The sequence below is a fragment of the Capra hircus genome, chromosome 16, assembly GCF_001704415.2.
Source record: "Capra hircus breed San Clemente chromosome 16, ASM170441v1, whole genome shotgun sequence".
In the NCBI taxonomy this organism is placed as follows: domain Eukaryota; kingdom Metazoa; phylum Chordata; class Mammalia; order Artiodactyla; family Bovidae; genus Capra; species Capra hircus.
Genome location: NC_030823.1, coordinates 78,334,466 through 78,342,032, shown reverse-complemented (window position 1 = coordinate 78,342,032; position 7,567 = coordinate 78,334,466). Strand labels below are relative to the sequence as shown.

General features: G+C 61.5%; 1 long non-coding RNA gene across 1 annotated transcript; it reads left to right on the top strand.

Moving 5' to 3' along the window:
* On the top strand, positions 471-2,195 carry LOC108637759. Its single transcript, XR_001919259.1, has 2 exons — positions 471-613; positions 1,935-2,195. It is a non-coding gene; the product is annotated as an uncharacterized LOC108637759 (long non-coding RNA).

Below are 7,567 nucleotides of genomic sequence, written 5' to 3'. Positions count from 1 at the left end.
CGCATTAGAGCTGTGTTGTCTCGGCTAGTTGCCAAGGTGCTGAATCCACCAGAACAAGGAAACTAGAAACGGAACAACTTTGCTCTAGAAAGGCTGAGTCCTGCCTCGCTCACATGGTCTCAGTGTGAGCACCAGGCTGCCCTGCTCAGTGTTGACGCCATGAGGCTCATTCATTCAAGGTCGTCCTAGACCAGGGAGAGAGAATCTAGACAGACACTGAACCAGTGGACAGACAGACACTACTATGCAGACAGAGGTACGCACATGCACACACCTAGGTACACACTCACATGTACACACACACTGCTGCCAGCCAGCTGCGGACAGCTCTGCCTTGGGAGGGAGAGGCCGGCCCCTCGTGACGCGGTCGAGGGCTGACCCCCGCCCTGAGCTGAGGAGGTGCAGCGGGCAGGGCTGTCGAGGAAGCGTGCTGGGGGCAGCCTCTGAGCGCGGGGACACCCGCGGCGCCTGCCCCCGGGTGTCTCACGCAGCTGCTGTGCCTCCTGCAGCAAGGCTTCGATAGGAGCATGCTGGGGACCTTGGCTGGGGCCAACAGCCTCAGGAACTTCACCTCCCGCTTCTGAGAGGGGCCGCCCGCACGTTCAGCTTGCAGGTGAGAATCCCCCCTCCAGGGCAGGGCACCTCCAGGCTAGGCTCCTGGCCGTGGTCCCGGCCAGCCTCAGAGAGAGGGGCCCGGCCCTGCTCCCCAGCGACGCAGAAGCAGGCTCTGGTCTGGTTGATATAGGGTCTGTGAGGACTGCTGTGTAGACTGCCTGGTCAGCGATGTCTGACACAGGACATTCAGTTCAGTTCAGTCCAGTCGCTCAGTCGTGTCCAACTCTTTCCAACCCCGTGGACTGCAGCACGCCTGGCCTCCCTGTCCATCACCAGCTCCCAGAGTCTACCCAAACTCATGTCCATTGAGTCGGTGATGCCATCCAACCATCTCATCCTCTGTCGTTGCCTTTCCTCCACTTTCAATCTTCCCCAGCATCAGGGTCTTTTCAAATGAGTCAGTTCTTTGCATCAGGTGGCCAAAAGTATTGGAGTTTCAGCTTCAGCATCAGTCCTTCCAATCAACATTCAGGACGGGTTTCCTTTAGGATGGACTGGTAGTATCAACAGGCCAGAGGTCTGGGCAGAACTGCCGGCACAGTCGTGTGGGTTGCTCACTGCACAACCCCGGTGGTCCACTCGTGTGGACTGCAGTGTGACAGGCACCCCGGAATGACAGTCTGTGGTTGGCTGGGCGTCTGCAGCTCACCTCTTCTTCTTACAGGCCACTGCGCAGTCTCTGCAGCGTGCCCAGCGTGGACAGCCTTGTTTCTAGCTGACAATTCTAGGGACAGCCAGCATCCCTAGAAGAGGCTCCTAAGCCTTAGCCTTCCCGAGCTCACCTGGGATGCTGCTCAGCCACAATGCCTGGTCCCAACCCAGCAGTCCTGACTCAGTGGCTCCGGAGTGAGGTCCAGGAAAATACATTTTAAACAAGCATCCCAAGGGATTAGGGCCACGTTTAGACCCTCAGACTGGCCTGGTCAGTCCTGGAGGGTCAGTAGAGGTGGCCCCACCTGCAGAGAGCCAGGCATAGAGGACAGGGCCTTCTGAGTTGAAGGGACTTCTGGGTGCCCCAGCGGCCCGGGGCGTGCTGGTGGGGCAGGGGCCACAACTTCAGTCCAGATGAAGGTGACCTCAGACCGCCCACCTCCTGGCAAATGATCCAACACGCGAAGGACGGGCACAGAGGCGAGCCCAGTCAGCAGGCGCCTGACACACGCGGTCTAGGGCCGTGGGGGGTCTCTGATCTGATGCACGCAACTTGCGAATGTCTCAGGGCCAGCCCTGACCCCAGGCTTGGGCATGTCTGTGTGGACGTGCTGGGAGGGGACAGCTGGTGAGACCGGGGTGTTCACTGGAGGTTTCTCCTCTTCCAGACGTGATCCGACCAGACCTGAGCAGACCCGGGCCTTGCTGCAGGCGTCTGTCCACCTGCAGTGTTTGGAGATGTTCAACAGCCACACGAGCACACTGGGACACTGCGGTGGATGAAAATATTTTTAGATTCTTTCTTTTCCTTGGGGAACTGACAGGCACTGGGGGTGGGGGAGGGGAGCGGGGCTTTCTTGAGTTAAGGGGGCTTATGTCTTGATGTAAATACTTCTTTCGCTGAGAAACGGTATATATACACATGTATAGTGTGTGTGTGCGTGCGGTGTGTGTGTGCATACGTGTGTGTGGAAGGCAGGCCCTGGAACTGCAGGGCTGGGTGAGCTGTGGGCTGAGCTCACAGTGGCAGCAGGCCTCGCGCTCATAGACGTGGGTTACCTGTGCTTGGGGTTTTGTTCCCGTCATCCCAGAAGTGTGGGTGCGCAGGCCCTTACCAGCACCAGGCCCACGGGGAGTCCTGCAGGGTCGGGGTGGGGGAGTGAGGGCTGGGGATCACCCCCCTGCCACCCACCCCAAGAGGCGGCTTTGCAGGAAGGGAGATTGGCAGGGCTCAGTGTATCTTTGGGAAATCTGGCATGGCCGTGCGGCTCTCCACGGTGCCTGGGGCTGGGGCTGGCGCCGTGGGTCTGCTGGACGGGCCGGGACAGGCAGGCTGGCTTGCTGCGTGCAGTCTGTCTGGAGAGTAGGTCCTGGGGGCGGCCGACCATTCCTGCAGGGCGAGTACCCATCAGAGCAGGCTCACCTGGGAGCCCTGCCTCCAGGTGAGTAATCCACGTGTTGGGGAGGAAGGAGGCTGAGTGGTGTCAAGCCAGTTGAGCGGTGGAGAAGCGGCAGCTCTGTCCTCGTGTTCCCAGCGGAGGAGCTGGCCCGTGTCGGCAGGGGTCGGCCCCTGGTCCCGGAGACCTGCTGAAACCCCAGGAAGGAAGGAAAGGGAGTGTCATGTCAGGGATCAGCCAGAGGCCGCCCGCTTCCCGACGACAGCTGCCTGTGACAGCTGCAGAGAGTATGATGAGAAGCCCACCAGGGCACTGGCCGCCCCAGACCCCCAGACTTGTATGAGCATAGAGCAGGCCTCGGAGAAGGAAGGCTTGGGAGAGAGGACAGGCCGGCCTGCCTGGCTGGGGCTGCTCCTGTCGGCAGCGCGGCGCAGTGGCAATCAGTTGGGACTGGCCACCTGGCCTCCCCTCATCATACCCATCCTCCACCCACAGGTGTCCCCACCTCCGCCCCCCGACCAGTCCCACTGCTCACGACCCTGGCAGACCCCAGCCCCAAGGACCCTGCAGAGACGACAGCTGGACAGGCCAGGTCGGCGCAGACCATGACGGCGGGCCACGTGGCCAGTGTTCTCTGCTGCTGGGCTCTGTGCATCCGCCCGCCCCCGTGATGCAGGCTCACCTCTCTCAGGCCCACGGGGAGCTGGTCCAGAAGACTCCCTCTTGCCACCCCCAGGGCCTGGGGTGTTGTTCTCCAGGAACACCGCGAGGAGCCGGGTGTGTTGCCAGCCCTTAGGATACATCAGGCTGAGGGACCACACCATCCACATGGTCCACGTTCTCCTGAGGAAAGAGAGGGTCCAGAGTCCCGGCTTCAGGGGTCCCAGGGAGAGAGGGCCGCCCAGTCCAGTCAGGGCCAGAGGGAAGGAGCCGACGACCAGTGGGTCTGTGGCAGTGCCAGGAGGGCCCTGCCTCTGCTGGGGGTGGGTGACCTTTCAGTGGGCCGGGTAGACAGGCCAGGCCTGGTCTGGCCATCTCTCCTGACTTCTGTGGCCAGCTGGCCAGGCTTGTCACTCGAGAAGAGGCAGACCTTTGCAGGGTGGGTGGTGCTGTGGATGAGGCTTGAGAGAAGGAGCTCGGGTCTGCAGGCCCAGCTTGGGCTGGAAGGACATGTTGGCCTACGCTGCTGAGCCTCGATGCTCAAAACAGGACGCTCAATGCAGGGTCAAGTTGGGGAGAGGCCCAGGCCCGGGGGTCTCTCTATGGCAGCCCCGACCCAGGGCTTGAGGCGGACGGGCCACTGGCCAGCAGACCCAGCCGGTGGGCCCAGCCAGCAGCGCAGACCCAGCTGCTCCTGGACCGGAGACGGAGCTGCTCCTATCTGCCTGGGGCTGAGGAGAGCGACGGGGCAAGGGAGGGAAAGGGGTCCCTTTGCAGCTGCTCCTGCCCCCTGCTCTGTGTCTGTGGGGAACTGGGCACTGGCCAGGCCTGTTTCCCTGTGGGGTACACTATGTGTTTGCTTTTTTTGGAAATATAGAATCAAATAAATTGCTGGCGTTTCTTTGAACATTGTTGAGCAGTGGATTACTGGGGGAGCTGCTAAGGTCCCAGGGGCCACTCACGCCTCCTGCACCAGGCGAGGACTCTGCAGCCAGACTGCTGTGGCAGCCCTTATCTTACAGATAAGTCCCCTTCGGGCGGGACGGACGCGCCCAACTTCACGGCAGGTTGTCCAGGGAAGCACACGCCAGAGCACCGCTGGGAAGCGGACCCGTCGGGCTGAAAGACGAGCATGCATTTCCTGAAGGCTGTTCTCCGGGTCCTGCAGGACAGGCTGGGGGCCCCGACAGAGGGGCCCACGAGGAACAGGACAGACCCAGGGAACTTCCTGAGTCACAGGGCCGAAGCCCGGCAGGTGGTGGTGGAGACGCAGCTATGGCTCCCCAGCGGCTGGAGGGCCTGGGAAGGCTTAGGGCGGCTGGAGAAAGGACCCTTCCCGCGCCTGGGAGGGTGGTGACCTTTCGAGCCTGTGACCCTGAGCCCTGAGTCATCCCTCAGTTGGGGACAGTCAACAAGGCTGGGGGAGGGCAGCTCGGGGAGGAGGACCAGCTGTCTTCGGAAGACTGTTAACCGCTCTGGGTCTGGAGCCTCCAGAACGTGAGATCAAACTGCAGATTCGAAGTCAGGATGCTTGAGTATGTGAACCGCCATTAAAGCAAGGGCTTCCCAGGTGGTCAGTGGTAAAGAATTGCCTGCAAGAAGAAGACGCGAGTTTGAACCTGGGTCGGGAAGATCCCTGGAAGAGGAAATGGCAACCCACTCCAGTATTCTTGCCATGGAGAGTCCCATGGACCGAGGAGCCTGGCGGCTGCAGTCCCTGGGATCACAAAAGAGTTGAACAGGCGCTCACCGACGTTAAACAAGTGTGCGCGCGGGAGAGCACAGCTCAGGGCGGGCAGCTCTGTGGACCTCCACCCGCCCAGCGCTGGCCTGCGCAGGTCAAATTCAGACAGTGAGCAGCTCCCAAGGCCTCGGGCCAACACTCGACCCGCCCTTCACTTGCTATAACAGGAGGCCCTTGGGCTCTGCACCACGCGCTGCACCAGGGGCTGGGGAGAGTGTCCAGGAGGACCTAAGGTGCAGACGCAAACATGGCCTGTGTCTCAGGCCAGTGTGTGCGACGACGCGGAGACCGTGTGGCGAGCCTCCTGCCGGGGGTGCCTGGAGGTGACTATGATGTCGGAAAGTACAGCCAGCTGTCAAGGACTCCGACTCCACGGGAGGTGCCAGGTTTGGTGTGTGGTGCCAGAGGGGCTTAATCCAGCTGTGTCCAGTCAGCAGGGTTGCAGGCCTGTGGCATTTGAGAAATTTCAGAATGGAGTAAACTTCCGCTGGGCCAGAAACTGACAACTCAGAGTGGGGCTGCAGGAGCCGCCTGCAGCCTGGACTACGGGGGAAGGGCTCTGGAGCCCTGAGCCCGAGTATCCCAGACCCCACGTCCAGGCTGCCCACGGCTCGTCCACCCGAGCCAGGAAGCTGGTCCCTGGAGCCCAGGTGTGGAGACACAGGCTCACGCATCGCCTCTTGGAATGCAGGGCTTTCTGCCACCTGCGCGGCACAGAGGATGAGTGAACAGAAGTAGTTACCCTTCATCAGCAGTAGGCTCTTTTCTGAGGGGCCACTAGACGGCTCTGTTACCTTGCAAAGCGCTTAGGGTGTTCCTTTCTTCACCCCAGTGAGACGGGCGGAGCTCAGAGCACTAACATCCGATTCAGAGAGGAGAGGGAGGCCCAGGCAGACCAGCCGCAGAGCCAAGGCACGGCCGGGTGTGTCGTTCCTGAACATTCCCAGCCTCGCGTCCCCGCACTCTGGGGCCAGCGTCGTCCTGGAGGAGCATGGGCATGGGACGGGGAAACGTGGAGGCGTGGCCGCACGGTGATCACCTAAGTCTTCACAGCGATGCCACAAGGTGGGCATGACCACTCCACAGGTCACAGATGAGGAAACTCTGGCTCCGCTAGTAGGTGACAGAGGTGAACAGGGTCTGAGCCGCCCGTGCTCCCCTCTTTAGCAGGCACATGGACACTTGCCACCGCGTACGAGCCCACTACCCCCCGGCTTGCACTCCGGGAACCTGTGAGCCTGAACCTCGGCCCTCCCCCACCCAGTTGGCCAGCGCCGGGGGCACCCACACTGGTGCGCAGACCTACAACCCCCGCGCCTCTGACGCCCTCTGGCAGGAGGCCCGGAGAGGCCGGCCAGGAGCTGGGGTGGGTGAGGGCCGAGGTTCAGGCTCACGGGTTCCCGGAGTGCAGCCGGGAGTTGGCCTGACGTAGGGCAAGTGGTGTCCATGTGGCTGCTAAAGAGGGGGAGCAGCGGGGGCCTCAGACCCTGTTCACACTCTGTCACCTACATAGCGGAAGCCAGAGTTTCCTCATCTGTGACCTGAGAGTGGTCATGCCCACCTTGTGGATGCTGTGAAGACTATAGTGATCACCGTGGCGGCCACGCCTGCACGTGTCCCGTCCCATGGCCCAGTGCTCCTTCCAGGACGACGCTGGGCCTGCAGAGTGGGAGGACCCGAGGCTGGGAATGGTTCAGGACGACAAAACCGGCCGTCGGTGGGGCTCTGGGCTGGTCTGCCTGGGCCTCCCTCTCCTCTCTGAATCGAATGTTAGTGACTCTGAGCTCGCCCGTCTCACTGGGGTGAAGAAAGGGAACACCCTAAGCGGTTTGCAAGGTAACAGAGCCGTCTAGATGGCCCCTCAGAAAGAGATACTGCTGATGAAGGTACTACTTACGTTCACCATCATCCCTCTGGCCGACGCAGGTGGCAGAAAGCCCTGCATTCCAAGAGTGCGATGCGTGAGGCCTGTGGTGTCTCAGGGCAGCCTGGGCTCCAGGGAAGCTTCTGGCTCGGGTGGGAGACGAGCGTGGGCCAGCCTGGACCGCTGGGGTCTGGGAATACTCGAAAGCTCAGGAGACCTCCAGAGAGCACCTTCCCCACGTTAGTCAGGGCGCAGACGGCTGCCTAGCCAGCCCCCTCTGAGTTGTCAGTTTCTGGCCACGCGGAATGTTGCACTCCGTCTGAAAGAATAGTCTTCCAAGAAGGCCGGCAGCGGGCCTGCACCTGCTGACTGGACAGAGCAGTCGGATTAAGCCCCTCTGGCGCACGCACAACCACCACAAACGCGGCATACCACACTCCCGTGGCAAGCATCCGGCGTCCTTAGACAGTGGCTGTACATTTCCGAGACATACTCATGTCACCTCCGCACCCGCGGCAGGAGCGCTACGCACACACGTTCCGCGATCCGCACACACTGCGCCTCGAGGACAGACAGGCCATGTATAAAGCGTCTGCCCACCCTTAGGGTCGTCGGTGGACACGGCCGTCTCAACAG